Below are 14,910 nucleotides of genomic sequence, written 5' to 3'. Positions count from 1 at the left end.
TATCAATATCTATATATCTATATCTATATATATATATATATATATATATATATATATATATATATATATACTCATTTATGTATGTGTATTTATTTCTTTATGTATATGTGTTTATATATATATATGTGTGTTTATATATATATATATATATATATATATATATATATATATATATATATATATATATATATATATATATATATATATATATATATATATATATATATATAAATGGTGGGGGGGGGGGGTGTAAAAAATAAAAAGTTTACTGGATTAATTGAATATTTACTTAGAATCCATTTTAAAAAGAACCCTGCAAATCATTTGCAAGCGATGGAGAAAGTCTGAGGCTATGTTTAACCCCTGCGTGAGCTGCTTGTGAACGACTCTGTACTGCAGGTGCGGACATGTCTAAACCAAAAGCGTACGAAAAGACTAAAAATACAATAAAGACCTTTAAGTACAAAAAAAAAAAAAAAAGAAAAGAAAAGAAATTACCGTTTAGTGTTTGGCTGTCAAACGCGTCTGTGAGGGAGGATGTCTGTTACTGCGAGAGTGTGCGCAGTCTGAACCGATCAGGGAGTTCGTGTGTGAGGTGTTCGGATCTCTCCTCCTCTCACACTTCCTCAAACAGTCTCTCCCTCCCTCCGTGGTCGCAGTGCTCCTGTCCGTGTGTGTATCAGCAAGACTCATGTAGTGTGTGAGGACTGTCTCAAAAGTGTGCACGTTCAGGGGCTGAACTCAAAGCCCCCCGTGGCCGTCTCAAGCGCAAACGGAGCCAGTCGATTTCCCCCAGAGACTCCAATGCAGATGGTGTGAGCAGTGAGGGGAAAAGTTTATGACAGCTCTGCTGTTTTCGGTTCACGGCTGCCCCATGGAGCTTTTTGATTTTTCGGTTGCAGCTATAGACTTTTGACCGGACTGTTTGACTCAGTAATGCACTTGTATTGAACAGAGTCACGTTCGGGATTGAATCTTGGATCACAGTGAATCCTGTACCGGTCTGAGTCACGCTCTGGATTTGTTTAGGGTTTTGGCATTTTTTGTACCCCCACTGCGTTTCTGTGGACGTTCTTTGGATAGCAGTTTTTAAGGTAATAACAGTCTGTTTACAGACAATTGGGTGAGCACTGATAATGACATGTTGCTGGTGTTTTGTTCGGCTGTGATGTACAGGTCACCCTGCTCCAGAAAATGTGTCTATGTGTGTATGTGTCAGAATCACAGAAACATATAATTAACTATAATCAGTAAGTATGTGTATGATTCTTGCCCTTTTATTTATGTCTGTCTGTATGTGTTTTTCATTAAATGTCATGCAGCTGTGTGACATAGGCTACTGGACATGTTAACTGTCGATTACCTATATAGGCTACCTTTAAACTAACCTTTCTAATCAGTTCCAAAGACCTCACCGCTGGACAAAGCTAGTTTCATATGTCTACAGCTGTTGTCTACTAAGATTGACAATTTGAAGGAGAAGTGTTAAAAATAGATCAGATGTTCTCCTTTTCCATTCAGAAGTCAAGTGTTTCGAATTTTTGGCTTTGTTTGAAACACTTGTGTGATGGACATCCAGGTTGGAGTTCTCAGTTTGAAGTACTTTGTCTCAGACATTTCTTCTTATAAATAAAAATAGACTTAAATGGCAGTAAGAGCATAGAGTAATAAATAAGCGTGCATAGCAGAGCGTGGACTATTTCAGCTTGGGAGATTTTCATTTAAAAAAAAAAATTGTTTGCAGAATTTTAGTAAATCTGAGCACAGTTTGAGAATGAGATCTCCAATTGAACTCTAAAGGAGACACAAATGAGATTACCTGGGCCCTTTCCCTCTGGAGATAAACCAGGGCATTTAATCCATTTGCTCTTCTTTTTGTTCCCATATCTACAACAATTGAGATATTAAAGAGCACTTATTTTAGAGAAGCAGTTTGTGTACTAATAAACTCTGCTCACGGTGAATTAACTGACAGTTTAAGCAGTTTTGAGGTTTATGTTGAGTTAGAGGAGAGCGGCAGAGGGGGAGAGGTAGATGGAGATGCAGATAGAAACTAATGAAAGGAAGAGGCAGCAATCTGTCAGCTCACTCACACTGTAGGAAATGATATCTGGAAGAGAAGAGAACGTACTGTTTGGCGATAATTCACAAACAGAATGGGTTATGCTGTACTGCTCTGTGTTTTTAAATATTTAATTTTGTTATCTAGGAGAAACAGTTAAGATTCTAAAGACGTCTAACAAAGGGTAACATCACATTCAAAACATTCTAGAGGTCCTATCCCTCTTCCAAACTCCTAACCTTATTACCACACGTTATGGTGCTTTAACGTTGATGAAGGAACATTATTTGCCAGTATGGAGAGAGCGACGTCACTGTGGCTGTTTAGAGGAATGATCTCCTTTCATTTTTCCCCATCAAACCCTCTGTGACCCAACGCTGTGATTGTGTTTGTGATGCGGGCATGTCTGTCTCTGTCTCATTCAAGCATTGTGCAGACTGTAAACCATCTCATCTAGTGTTTGGGAGCAGCCAAAGGTTATTGAGATGTTTCTCACACTTAGAAACCAAAATGGTTCTTCTATTGCATCACTTTTGTTGTTTTTTCCCTTTTATCCTGTAAACTAAAAATAGGTGTTTCTGTAGCAGTCATGGCAGCAGTAATTCATTAATTGATAAAGATATGATGGAGAAGAGCGTGGTAGTCAATCGAACATTCACCATTTTTAAGAGCCAAGGCTAGTTTAAAATGTCTGCTGCTGGCTACTTAATTAGACAATTTTAAGAGGGACAAGTATTAAAATAGCTTAGACCTTCGCCTTTTCCATAAAAGAGTGTTTTTGGGTTTTATCTTTTTTTTTCGAAACACTTGTTATGGGCAGAGTTTGAAGTTCTGTGTTTAAAGGGTTCATACGAAGTGATTAAATTTTTTTCCTTTGTCTTTTTAGTGTTACAAGCTCTTGGTGCATAAAGAAGATCTGTAAAGTTGCAAAGACTAAAGTCTCAAATCCAAAGAGATATTCTTTAGCCCCTAAAACGGCTCATACAAACACGCCCCCACGTGTCTACATCACTATGTGGAAATATTTGCGTAATGCCACCGACATGTTCACGCAAAGAAAGGCGGCGTGGTTTCAGTAACACAGTTAGTGTTGAAGCAGTCATGTCAGGGAGATGCTGTGTGTATCTAGGCGAAAGCAAAAGCACTTTATTTGGCCTTGCAAAAAGTAGATGCATTTAGTTTAAGTATTTGTTTCTGAATTTTACGATGCAGAGTTTTGCACGTCGTGTGTTTGTGCGTGTGCACATATGTGTGTGTGAGAGAGAGAGTGAGAGAGAGACAGGGTCACACAGTGGAGTCAGCTATCTTTACCGTCCATGGCTCGGGTACTGCAAACACATACGAGCTGTGTCTGTCACTGTGTCTGTCACGCCACTCTGTTCCCCTTTCGGGCTTGAACTGAAGGTAAAACTAAGGACATTATTAACTGTCTTTACATTTATTTTGAAAGATGAAGCTTGCAATTATGGATTATGGATACATTTCTGACGAGTGCCTTCATTGTTCGGCCAGTCTCAATGCACTGGGTCTGTTGGCCAATCAGAGCAGACTTTGCTTTTCAGAAAGAGGGACTTTGTAGAAAATGATGCGTTTGAAAGAGGCAGGGCATAGAGAACCTAAAAAAATTAACGGTATTTGAAAAATAATGTTTTTTTTTGAACATATAAATAAATGTAAGCATTTATACTGAAATCATTTTCTTTTGGTTGCCCATTCTTATTCATTTATAAAATTCATTTATAAAAATAGATGTGTAATTCATCAATTGATTATGCAGTGATGAGGAACAGCGTTGTTGTCAAGCCCATAATCAGCACTTTTAGGAACCAATGTGCCATAATTTCTTCAAGAAGGCGCTACAGCAGGCAACTATCTTGAATTATTGTCTGCAAAGTTCTAGGTTTGGCGAAAGTTTCTCACCTAGTTGTGAAGGTCTAAGTTGACTAAACAGAACAAACCTCAAACAAAGAGGTAGTTGGGCGGTTCATTGAACTGGAGTCAGTCATTCTGCCAAATTAGAGAAAGGACACAGCCAAAGCCATCCCAATCTGAAGGTGACTGCAGTATCTTCATCATGATCCTTAAATTAACAATTGGCTTCCAGAGTTTCTGTTTTTAACAACTGTTTCCCTTATTCATACAATGCCTGTTGACTTACTTCTGCTAAAATTTCCCCAAATGAGTCAGACAGTCATATGCCTACATACGTGGATTTGCACAGATGTAAGAAGGATTCCTCAAGAGGAGTATTTTAATAAATCGAGAACCTCATATGTTGCATTACATTAATTATAACCTGACTTGTGTCAAGCACACAGATATACAGTGTGACCTCCAAAACAGACATAAAGTGCCACTTAGGGACTATAAATCTTGTATATCAATACTTAGTGAATATATTTTTTGCTGAAGTACTCATATTGACAAATTGTATTGTCTGTTTTGGAGCTTGATGGTTGAAGTCTCCATCTATTTTCAGTGTATATGAAAGAGTATCCTGGACACGGTTTTAAATCATAAGGGTACAAATTAGGAAATGATGCCAAAATATTTATTTATTTTCAAGTCTCTTATTCTCACTGAGAGTATGTTTAAATAAAAATGATAAACTAAAAATGTAAAAGTTTTCTATTTGCATTTTTGAAAACGTTTTGACAAAGTTGCTAAAACGATCCATTCCTACAAATCTCTGAATATGGCTAAAAATACTGTATTTTGCCTGCCAGGCCAGAAGATGGCGATGCCATTTGGTCGTGTAATATATATGTGTTAAAACGTTTTCACAAAAGTGCATTTTCTAGTTCAAATCCATGCACATTTGTCGCTTTTTCACTGCATGGTACGGCATGGTACCATTACCAAAACGTGACGTGTAAACTCTGCTGATCACTGATTGGCCAGAGACAATCATCACTTTTTTAAAGGGGGGGTGAAATGCTCGTTTTCACTCAATATCCTGTTAATCTTGAGTACCTATAGAGTAGTACTGCATCCTTCATAACTCCAAAAAGTCTTTAGTTTTATTATATTCATAAGAGAAAGATAGTCTGTACCGATTTTTCCCGGAAAAACACGACCAACTGGAGGCGTGACGTGTGGGCGGAGCTAAAGAATCACGAGCGCGAGTAAGCTTTTGCGTTGAGAGCATTTGGAAGCTGTGACATTACTGTGAGGAAAAACACATCCGAAACAAACCATGGCTAACAGTCAGATTCAGTGTATATTTATGATCCAGAATCAGATCCAGAGGCTGAAATTGAACAAGAGCAGCATCAGCAACGACGTCTTTATGTGGTATGTACTGAAACTGTATATATTTGCTTAGCGGTTTTGGAAAATGACTAAGTTCCACTTAATTTCGTCTTTTTTTTTTTTTTTTAAGCTGTACATGTGGAAAGTGCAGTTTGATGTCAGCATCGCATGTTGTTTACTTGATGTGCTTATGTGCCGATAGCTAAGTTAACAACACAGAGATATTTGAAGCAGTTTTACTCACCGCATGCGGTTCCAACAGACGATTGTGACCCTTTTTCGTTGGGATTGCATTATCCTTAAGAAATAAACAATGTGCAAATCCGGCGTCAAACTGGGCCTTGTTTGTAAAACAAGCATCTTCGAAATGCAGGGAACAAACAAAAACACTTGCACAACTCCGTTGATGCTCTGTAAAAAATAAACTCCATCCACTGGTCCCTTAATGCTGTTTTTTTTTTTTTTTTTTTGGTAATCTATGCAGGGTTGTCTTGCCCTGGCAACCAAAAACACACTTTTGTGACATTTCGCGACGCTCTCGCTCTGATCAGTGAATGTCTGTGCTCTCAGTGCTCTGCTATACGGGAGTGCGCGCTCTTTCGGCAGACGTGCCCTTAGGACCCATATAAGGAAATTCCGCTCCATCTAACGTCACACAGAGCCATACTCGAAAAAAAAACTTTCCGAAACTTGTGACAAACCGGAAAGAGTATTTTTGGAACAGAAATACTCCTTCAAACGTACAACTTAATTTTTGAAACTTTGTCCATGTTTAGCATGGGAATCCAACTCTTTAACAGTGTAAAAAACTCAGTATGTATGAAATAGCATTTCACCCCCCCTTTAATGAACCAAAAGTGGCTGTTTCGTTGTCTGTTAGTGAAGTACAGACATTCCTCTCGTTGACAGCAGAGGAGCAGATCCAGTGAGAGCTTGATGGGTTCGACGAGGAATGAAAAAGTTTTTTAGGAGTCGCGGCAGTAGAGGTGGCACAACAATAACGACATGTGAATAATCCCGCCCACTCTAAAGTGATACTAAACTGCAGTGGAAAATAAACCGAGCCGAACAGTGCCATGCCGTGTCGTGTCGTGCCGTGCCGAGTCATACAGAGTCGAAAAATGCGCCATTTGAAACCTGATATTGAAAGTTTGCAATTCCAGACTTTAAAAAATCTGTTGGTATGTAAATGAATGTATGCATTTATTTGAAAAATGTTAATATTGTAAATTTAGCAATTTCTTCAGTTTTCAGTGTCACATTATTTTTCAGAAATCATAATATTCTGATTTGCTGATCAAGAAACAACATTTTTTTTTCGTATTTTTCCCCCAACTTTTGTAAACAGTCTTTACTGTTACTGGCGATCAATTTAATGCATCCTTGATGAAAAAAGATAAATAAAAATAAAAAACTAAAGAAACAAGAACAACCAAAACTTACTGACCTCAAACATTTGAACTCCTGATTAAGATTAAAACTAGGAAGTGGAACCATTTCTACTTTTGCTAATTTTTCTGAAACATCTTACGTTCAAAGGAAACAGAAAGCCCTTATGGCATTTCCAAATGAATTAAGTGAGTATGATGTCATAAGAGATTGTTGTTTGCATTTTCCCTTTTGATCTTTGAAATGACTGTAATGAAACTTTGTAGATGAGTTGAGAACAGAAATAGGAATTGGAACCATTTCTACTTGCCAATTCTTCTAAATCATCTAAAGATGAGAGGAAACATAAAGCCCTAATGGAATCATACTCACTTAGTTCACATTTCACATGTGTCAATCAAACAGCAGTGACAGTCGAACCCTGACCTTTACCTGACTGTGTATATGCACTCTGCCAGAAAGACGTCTCTCACACCCTACTGTGATTTTGGCAGGTTTTCTCCAGAACAACACATTGATATATGCCTCAATGCCTCAATCCTCATTTTTAGAAGTTCTTTGTTTAGAAGTTTAAAACATTTTAAGCTTTTATTTTTTATGTAAACTATAATATATAGCATCCTGTTGAATTAAATCCATTGTAGAAGAAAGTTTTTTTTTTTCTTACTAAGCTCGTTTACAATGCATTCTGGAATTGCTTAATGCATAAAATATATGAATTTCCTTCCTTTCATTTTCTGTGCTAAAATCTTGGTACGTAACCTGACACGCAAGGTCATAATATGACTAAAATACATAATTCCGTCTGTATGTCTTTTCATACATCAGTATCTCTAATGCTCTCTGGTCTGGTACAGGGGCATTGTGTTTCATGGTCAGTTGGGCTGAAAGTGGCAATCAGCATTAGCAGACAGCATTAGCTGTCAGGAGCCGTAGACAGAAGTGACCAGCAGCTGTCAGACTGAAGCACAGACAGGCAGACAGCCAGACAGACAGATGGCTGGGGTAAAGCCTGCAATGTGCCCGTTTTAGTTCACTCACTCACAGACACACAAAGAACTGGCCGATATAAACAATGCATGACCACCCGAAGGATTTACTGCCCTTTGGGGTGACTGAAAATGCTAGATTAATGCATCTTCTCCATCTTTATGCTCCTTTAATCAATGCTTTGTGTGTTTTCTTGATTTTGCTCAACAATGGCTGTTATTTAGTTAAAGTTCCAGGGATCAGGTTTCTAGTTGATTAATCCGGTGCACTGAACTTTTAGCTAAGATCAGTATATATAAACCACAATATTCATATAAATAAAAATTCATATACAATTTTTGTATAATATTTTGTATAGGACTTTCAGCATTTAACAGCAATGCAAGAATTATATTTATTGATATTTATTTATTCATTAACATAAATAAATATTGGGTTAAATTGGGTAGCTACAAGTTATCTTTTATTGACAGTTTTTAGTACCTAATTAAGTTTCCATTTTGCATCCATTCACCATCTTGGCTAAACATTCTCATTGATATCTTTGCAGTGCATTCTCGATTCTACAAAGATTCATGAGATGCTACCTTAGAATTGACAAAATTACATACAGTATCTCACTATTTATTTGGAACAGTGATCCAGCATATAATGCTGGATATAAAACTAATAATGCCTAAAATTGTTGCCTAGGTGGCCAGAACTTTCCCCCTCCCCAGAACACAGCTCTTGAGCTAGAAAAAGTGGTTTCCAGTAATAAAAGGGTCAAACAAAGCTGTGTCAAACACTAAGGCCAGCTCTGTGTGCTCAGCGCTGTCACATTCCCATGTGCAGAATAAACATGCTTAGCAAGCAAAGAGTGTTAGTTGTGAGCAGATGCTACACTCAGCTAACAGATACAGAAGAGAGATCTCAAATTACAGCAGTTATGGTCTCTTTCTACTTCATAAATATGTGTTGCATAAGATGAAGATCTTGTTAAGCAAGATATTTAAAGATAAAGTTGAAATATTTATACACAGGGGAATTTGTATTTTCATTCAGAAATTGATTGATTTTCACAATTTCACAGTCAATCACAAAGAAATGACAAGCAGCATTGAATGAAACATGAAATTTTGTAGATCCAATTATTATTTTACTCAGAAAGTTGGAAAAATATGAATGTGCACCAAATTGTCAGAAGACTAAAAAGAGGTCAAAATAAGGAGCAGATTGAAAATATCCTATCTGCAAATCCCATATATTCTTGTCCCATATAAGCTTAGATTTGTCACATGATGCCCAGGTTAGCAACAAAACATTAGGTAATTGGCTTCATCAATTTTTCTTGTGTGGGAAAAACAGGTCATGTTCAATTTCTGATGGTACTGAAATCACAAAGTACGCCGGCGAGACACAAATGTCCATTGACATAGGGTTTGCAGGATTGTCAAGTAGTCCATTATATCTGATTGAGATGTCTGTTATGGAAGATTGCACAGGATGTTTTCTTCATCCGTGTGCCAGGGAACATAGCCAAGCTTTGACAGAAATTTCTAAAACATAATTGCTGGGATCTTTCAGTTTTTCATTGATAGATGTTGGCAGACATATATTTCTCTTTCCATTGTAATGAAAGCCAGTGGTCTTCACTCACTCACTCACAACAAACCATCCATTGTTGACTTTTTCCAAATAGGTGGTTTAAAATGTTTATTTTTTCTTCTCTAAGATTGATCAGAAGCGATTAATAAAGTGTGTGAGTCATTGGCTGAGGTTTCACTGCAGTGAATGACTGGATCTGCATGTTAATGTTAGAGAAACCTTCACATTCATGCTGCAGTTTCTGCAGAGAACAGTCCGGAGCTCTTACTTGTTAACAGAAACATAGATGCTCTGGTTATAAAACTTCATTGAGCTGTGAATGTACAATGAGATTTCATTGAACAGATGCTTTTATTTGAATTTATTGGCTGCACACCTCACTCATAATTGGTTTTCTTCATTGGTTGCTTAACAAAAGTCAGTCTAAGATGAAAAAACTGTTGATGGAAATGAGAAAAGACTTGCAAAAGGGATTGCAAAAGTATGGTCTCACAATTGTCTGGAAGTGTTTTGGACGGAGTACATGGTAATCTTGGACCTTGCAGATGGTTCACAGATTTTTAGAAAAGCAAAGTAAAAAAAAAAAAAAAAGACCTCTACAAGAATTTCTGAATATTTTTGCATTGCAATTTTTTGGTTGTTTTTGCAGTATTACATGCAAATAACTAACATTGTAATAAAATAGCACTAACATATTTTGGTGGAAATATTGTAGATTCCAGCTGATTAACTTTTCAGGAAACTGAAGGACTTTGAAGATTGTCAAAAAGCTGTTTTTAAATATGTTCACTAAAAATACTATAATTTGTTGTAAAGTAACTATACATTTACAGTGATGTAATCATGGTGATGAGGAGCCAGTCATTTTAACCTATTGTTTGGTTACCCATACAGAGTTAAACAATTGAAGATTTATGGTGAATTTTCATTAGGTTGGAGATCAGTGGGTTCAGGTAAGAGCTGCAGTCCTGTGAGAGATTTTCTAACCATCCTCTCCCCATAAACATTGGGATTTTGTTCCCTCTGGAGATTTTCTCGTATGCATGTTCCTGTTAATGGAGATTGTTCTCATTTTCCCACAGACAAACATCTACACAGTCCCAAGGTCAAAGAGAGTGAGCTATTCAGCGTAGGAGTCCAGAAATGTGTTATACTAAGATGTAAACAAATAAACAGCTGCAGAGTGCTGTAGTAAAGACAGGAAACTGAACACTCACATTTTTTTCATAATTTGTTTACTGAACATGCATGTATAAATTCAGCCAAAGAAGCAAAATCCTGATGTCATTGAGAGAGAGGGGGGGGGGGGGGGGTTCTGGCAACATGACAACCCAATAATGAACCGATACTGTTTTGTCTAAAGCATTAACATTTTTTTACATGTCTTTAAAGAGTAACTTTTAAGTGAGCGCAAGATGATGTTAAATTAGGTAAATAGGGAAAATAAGTATTCACAATTAAATGTCACACACACGCACACACACACACTCACACATATCCACCCCTAATGAAATGATGTCTTGACCTGACCAAGATGCCAATTTAATTCTTGTACATATTTATACCTTACCCTTATTCATTCATATGGGGGTTTTTTTTACACCACAAAGAAAAAAAAGAGATATCTTATAAAAAATGAGTATTAATAATGCATTTCTATTCAGCAGACTGCAGGGGATATTTAATTCATGAACCTCATCAATAAACTCCTTTATGCCAGACAGAGAGGCTGTGCGAGAGGACAAGTCTGTCTCCGTCATCAGAAGACCAATCACCCGCCCACATAAGTACACACACACACACACACACACGCGCGCACACTCATTCAGACACAGAGACGCGCCCTTCTCAACGCCCAATTCCTCACCTCCGCTATTAGCTTATTAGCCCATTAGCCTCATCAGTTGTTTGACATGATAATAGAGGAAAAGAGCAAGGCTTTTCTAAATCGTACAAAAGGAAATTATGCAAATGCCAAAACTGAGTGCAGCTCCAACAGCAGATACATTAGATTTCATTCACCTCTAATGTGTATGCTAACACTGTATTCAGTGTAATTATACACACACGGTTGTTATGTAGCCTTTTCATCATGACTCTTTTATATAAAGCAAACAGGCTTTTTTTATTTTATTTTTTTTATTTTACATTTTCTGTATATATATTGTTTCATCATATTTGGCATCTGCAGAGCATCCAGGCCATTATTTTTGATTGAGAGAGGGACAAAAGTTGTTTCTGTAGTATGTAATGGAGATTTTGTCTCTGGTTATTGTGGTAAGAGCTTGGGTTTGATGTTTTGAGAGTTCCCTGTGTCCCTGTCACAGCTGTTGGGTCTTCGGAGAGGACTTTATAAATGGGAAACTTCAGTGTCACCCCACACAGACAGCAGACAGCACTAATATATCACAGAGCCGTAGACTTGGCATGGTGACAGATATTCACTCTTCTGTGTTCATAACCACATTCAAACCAGGTGCTTTACAATAGTCAAATCTCAAAAACAAGCTAAATGTGGAGTGGCCCTACTGTATAGGAGGCAGGTAACATAAATGAGTGGTCTATATATAAAATGCTGACTGCATTGATTTTTTTTTTTTTTTCAAAAAAATAGTATGTGAAACAGTATACATTGTCAGTGAAAACTTAGGTTTAAATTTGATTAATTATTACAAGACAAAAATGTGTTTTGGACAACCTGGGCTAACTGGAAAAAGCATGCCTCTACCAACATTTTTGCAAAAACCTATATACATAAATACAATTCACTACAGTTTCAAGTTGAAATGAACACTAGAGACAAAAACCAACAACAAACTTTTTTTTTCACACAAATTATCATTATGGGACAGATTATCAATTAATACAGACTTTTATGACCTGATATATTTTACATTTAGCAGACACTTTTATCAACATCAACTTTTATTTTATTTTTTACAAGTATATGTGTTCCATGGGGTTTGAACCCACAACCTTTTGCACCACTAACACAATGCTCTAGCACTGAGTCATGGAAACATCCATACCCAGTTTCTATCTCCTATGATTCAGTCTGTTCCCATTACCCCTTGCACTCATTATTGTCATTATTTTCAGCTGTGTGTAATTTAGGTTAATTAACTCCTGTGTGCATATATATATATATGAACTATTTTCTGATGTTGTAAACTTGCTTGGTAGCGCACCTAGTACAGTATTACTCTTGAGATGCGGGGTCTTGTGAAACATGAGTCACAATACAAGCTTTGGTTAACATTATTGGTTAGGTTTAGGGTATATGGTTATGATAGTTGCAACACTATTTTGAAATGTGTAAGAGAGAAATGCTGCGATACATACAACAACCAAGATAACAAAACATTGATAGGTTCAAGTTTATTTTTTATTTTTTTTTGGGGGGGGGGGGGGGGTGGGGGGGAGGAGGAATAAAACCGAACAAACTTTTAGTGACACTCGCTGGATATTTCATATTTAATGTGTCGTGAAATGTCCAATGTAAAACCATTTTGCAGAAATGTCACCACAGGCACCTTTTTCCATAAAAAAAGAAAAAGTGCACTTAAAGGAAAAAGATACATTATGGAAATAAATTGGGTCACTTTTGAATTCATCAGATCAGATATGAAAAAAAAAAAAAAAAAAAAACCTTGAAAGGTATTACTTGGAGTTCATTTTTTGGAAATAGAAAGTCAATTGTACATTCCACACTAGGATATAGTATTCCAAGCAGTGTGTTAACAGCTACTGTATGTACTCTGGCAAATACAGTATGTCACCTTGGCTTATGATTCAATGCATAGAGAAAATTAGCATACTCCACACAGTTCAACATGCTGAATACTGCATGTATAATAAGAGTAGAGTGACAGTATACAATTCCAAACACAGCTTTAATATGTGTGTGTGATGTCAGTACATCAGAGGTTTCAGACTCCACTCCGCAGCCCTACACTTGCTAAGCAGATGACGGTAGTCGAGCAGACTGTTAAAGCAACACATCTGGAGTTCATCGTTACCCATACACTTACAGACAACACCACCTCCATGCTTATGACAACGTGGCAGTGCTGCTTTTCTCACTGTGAAATTACTTTTACTGCATGCGACAACATGACATTATAACTTTATAGTCTAGCTACTTTTGCACAACAAGCTAGTGACTGGAATCACTGAATCACTGAATCATTCTTCACTTGATTTATTCAAGTGAACCGATTCACTAGAATTAACTGCACTTTCCAATGCTACATATGAAAGAGAGATATTAGTGCAAACCATTGGTTCAACAAATCAATTGCATCAACCCAAATTCATATCAATGGTTTTGTTCAGATGCTCAAAAAATAAAGCTTGTGCGTTGGCATCTATGGTTCCATGAAGAACCGTTTAATTGTTCTAAGATCCATGCAAACTTTCTATTGTACAAAAAGTTTTTATAGTGGTACTTTAGATCCTTAAATTGTTCTTCACACTAAGAAAATGGTTCTTTTAATAAATGTTCACTGAAAGATTATTTGGGGAACCCAAAATGGTTCATCTTTGGCATTTAGTCTTAAAAATAAAGGTTCTTTATGGGCATCAGTTCTTCCATGAAGAACCTTCAACATCCATGGAAACTTTTCTTTGCAGAAAAGGTTGTCTGTGACCCTGGACCACAAAACCAGTCACAAGTAGCACAGGTATATTTGTAGCAATAGCCAAAAATATACTGTGTGGGTCAAAATGATTGATTTTTCTTTTATGCCAAAAATCATTAGGAAATTAAGATGATGTTCTATGAAGATATTTTGTTCGTTCCATATTTTTGATTAGTAATATGCATTGGTAAGAACTTAATCTGGACTACTTTAAAGGCAGTTTTCACCCTTAGATTTCAGCTTTTTTTGCTGATGTATACATTACCGTTATGACTGGTTTTGTTGTCCAGGGTCACATTTATGGGTTCTTCAGAGTTTGATATGTTTTGCTCAAATGGTTATTTATTTTAAGAACTGTTCACTGAAAATGGTTCCAAAATGGTTCTTTTGAGGCAGTGGCTCCCAATCCTGGTCCTGGAGAACCCCCAACACTATGGTATAAATAATATATGAACATCTTACTTATAGCTGTTGATTCTGTGTATTAAATTGGGAAAAATAAAGTATTGAAACCAACACCATCTCCAAAATTTGAAGAATAGAGTGTGCATGTTCCTGTTTGAACCATTTCTGGGTCTCCGATGCTGTCAGCATTGAGAAACACCATCATCTGAGTTTATTTCTGAAGCTGTTCGAGGAAATTAGATGCAGGGGCGCTATTTCAGAATCCTGTCTGGAGCTCAACATGTTCTGGCTCTGCCACTGTCTGAATCTTTAATGAGGCCGCCGTGAGACAGAGAGCAAGAGAAAATAAGCCCTGACCTCTAAATATGACAAGAACAAGAGGATTACTTCTGCTACTCGTTTTTTTTTTTGCGCTCTTCATGAGCGCCTAGCGATTCTTCAGCAGATACAACATGTTCACCTCAAAATCAGATAATAAATCCTGAAGTAATCTCCTCAGGGTTATGAAGGAGATTAGGCTTAGAAATTTGAGGCTTTATAGTGAGAATTATGATTCCAATCGTTAGCATCTTGGTTGTAAGCCTG

At 36.9% G+C, this 14,910-nt stretch overlaps 1 protein-coding gene across 1 annotated transcript in view; it reads left to right on the top strand.

The window, feature by feature from the left end:
• The first annotated feature begins 518 nt into the window (after positions 1–518).
• The window catches only part of LOC127985611 (rho GTPase-activating protein 24), a 42,030-nt gene continuing 27,638 nt past the window's right edge, over positions 519–14,910 (top strand). The window contains exon 1 of the mRNA XM_052587643.1: positions 519–1,094. The gene's annotated coding sequence lies outside the window, so the exon portion shown is untranslated. The remainder of the gene's footprint in view (positions 1,095–14,910) is intronic.

The sequence above is a fragment of the Carassius gibelio genome, chromosome B21, assembly GCF_023724105.1.
Source record: "Carassius gibelio isolate Cgi1373 ecotype wild population from Czech Republic chromosome B21, carGib1.2-hapl.c, whole genome shotgun sequence".
Taxonomy (NCBI): Eukaryota; Metazoa; Chordata; class Actinopteri; order Cypriniformes; family Cyprinidae; genus Carassius; species Carassius gibelio.
The sequence above is the reverse complement of the archived record's forward strand: the minus strand, read 5'-3'. Positions and strand labels throughout refer to the sequence as shown.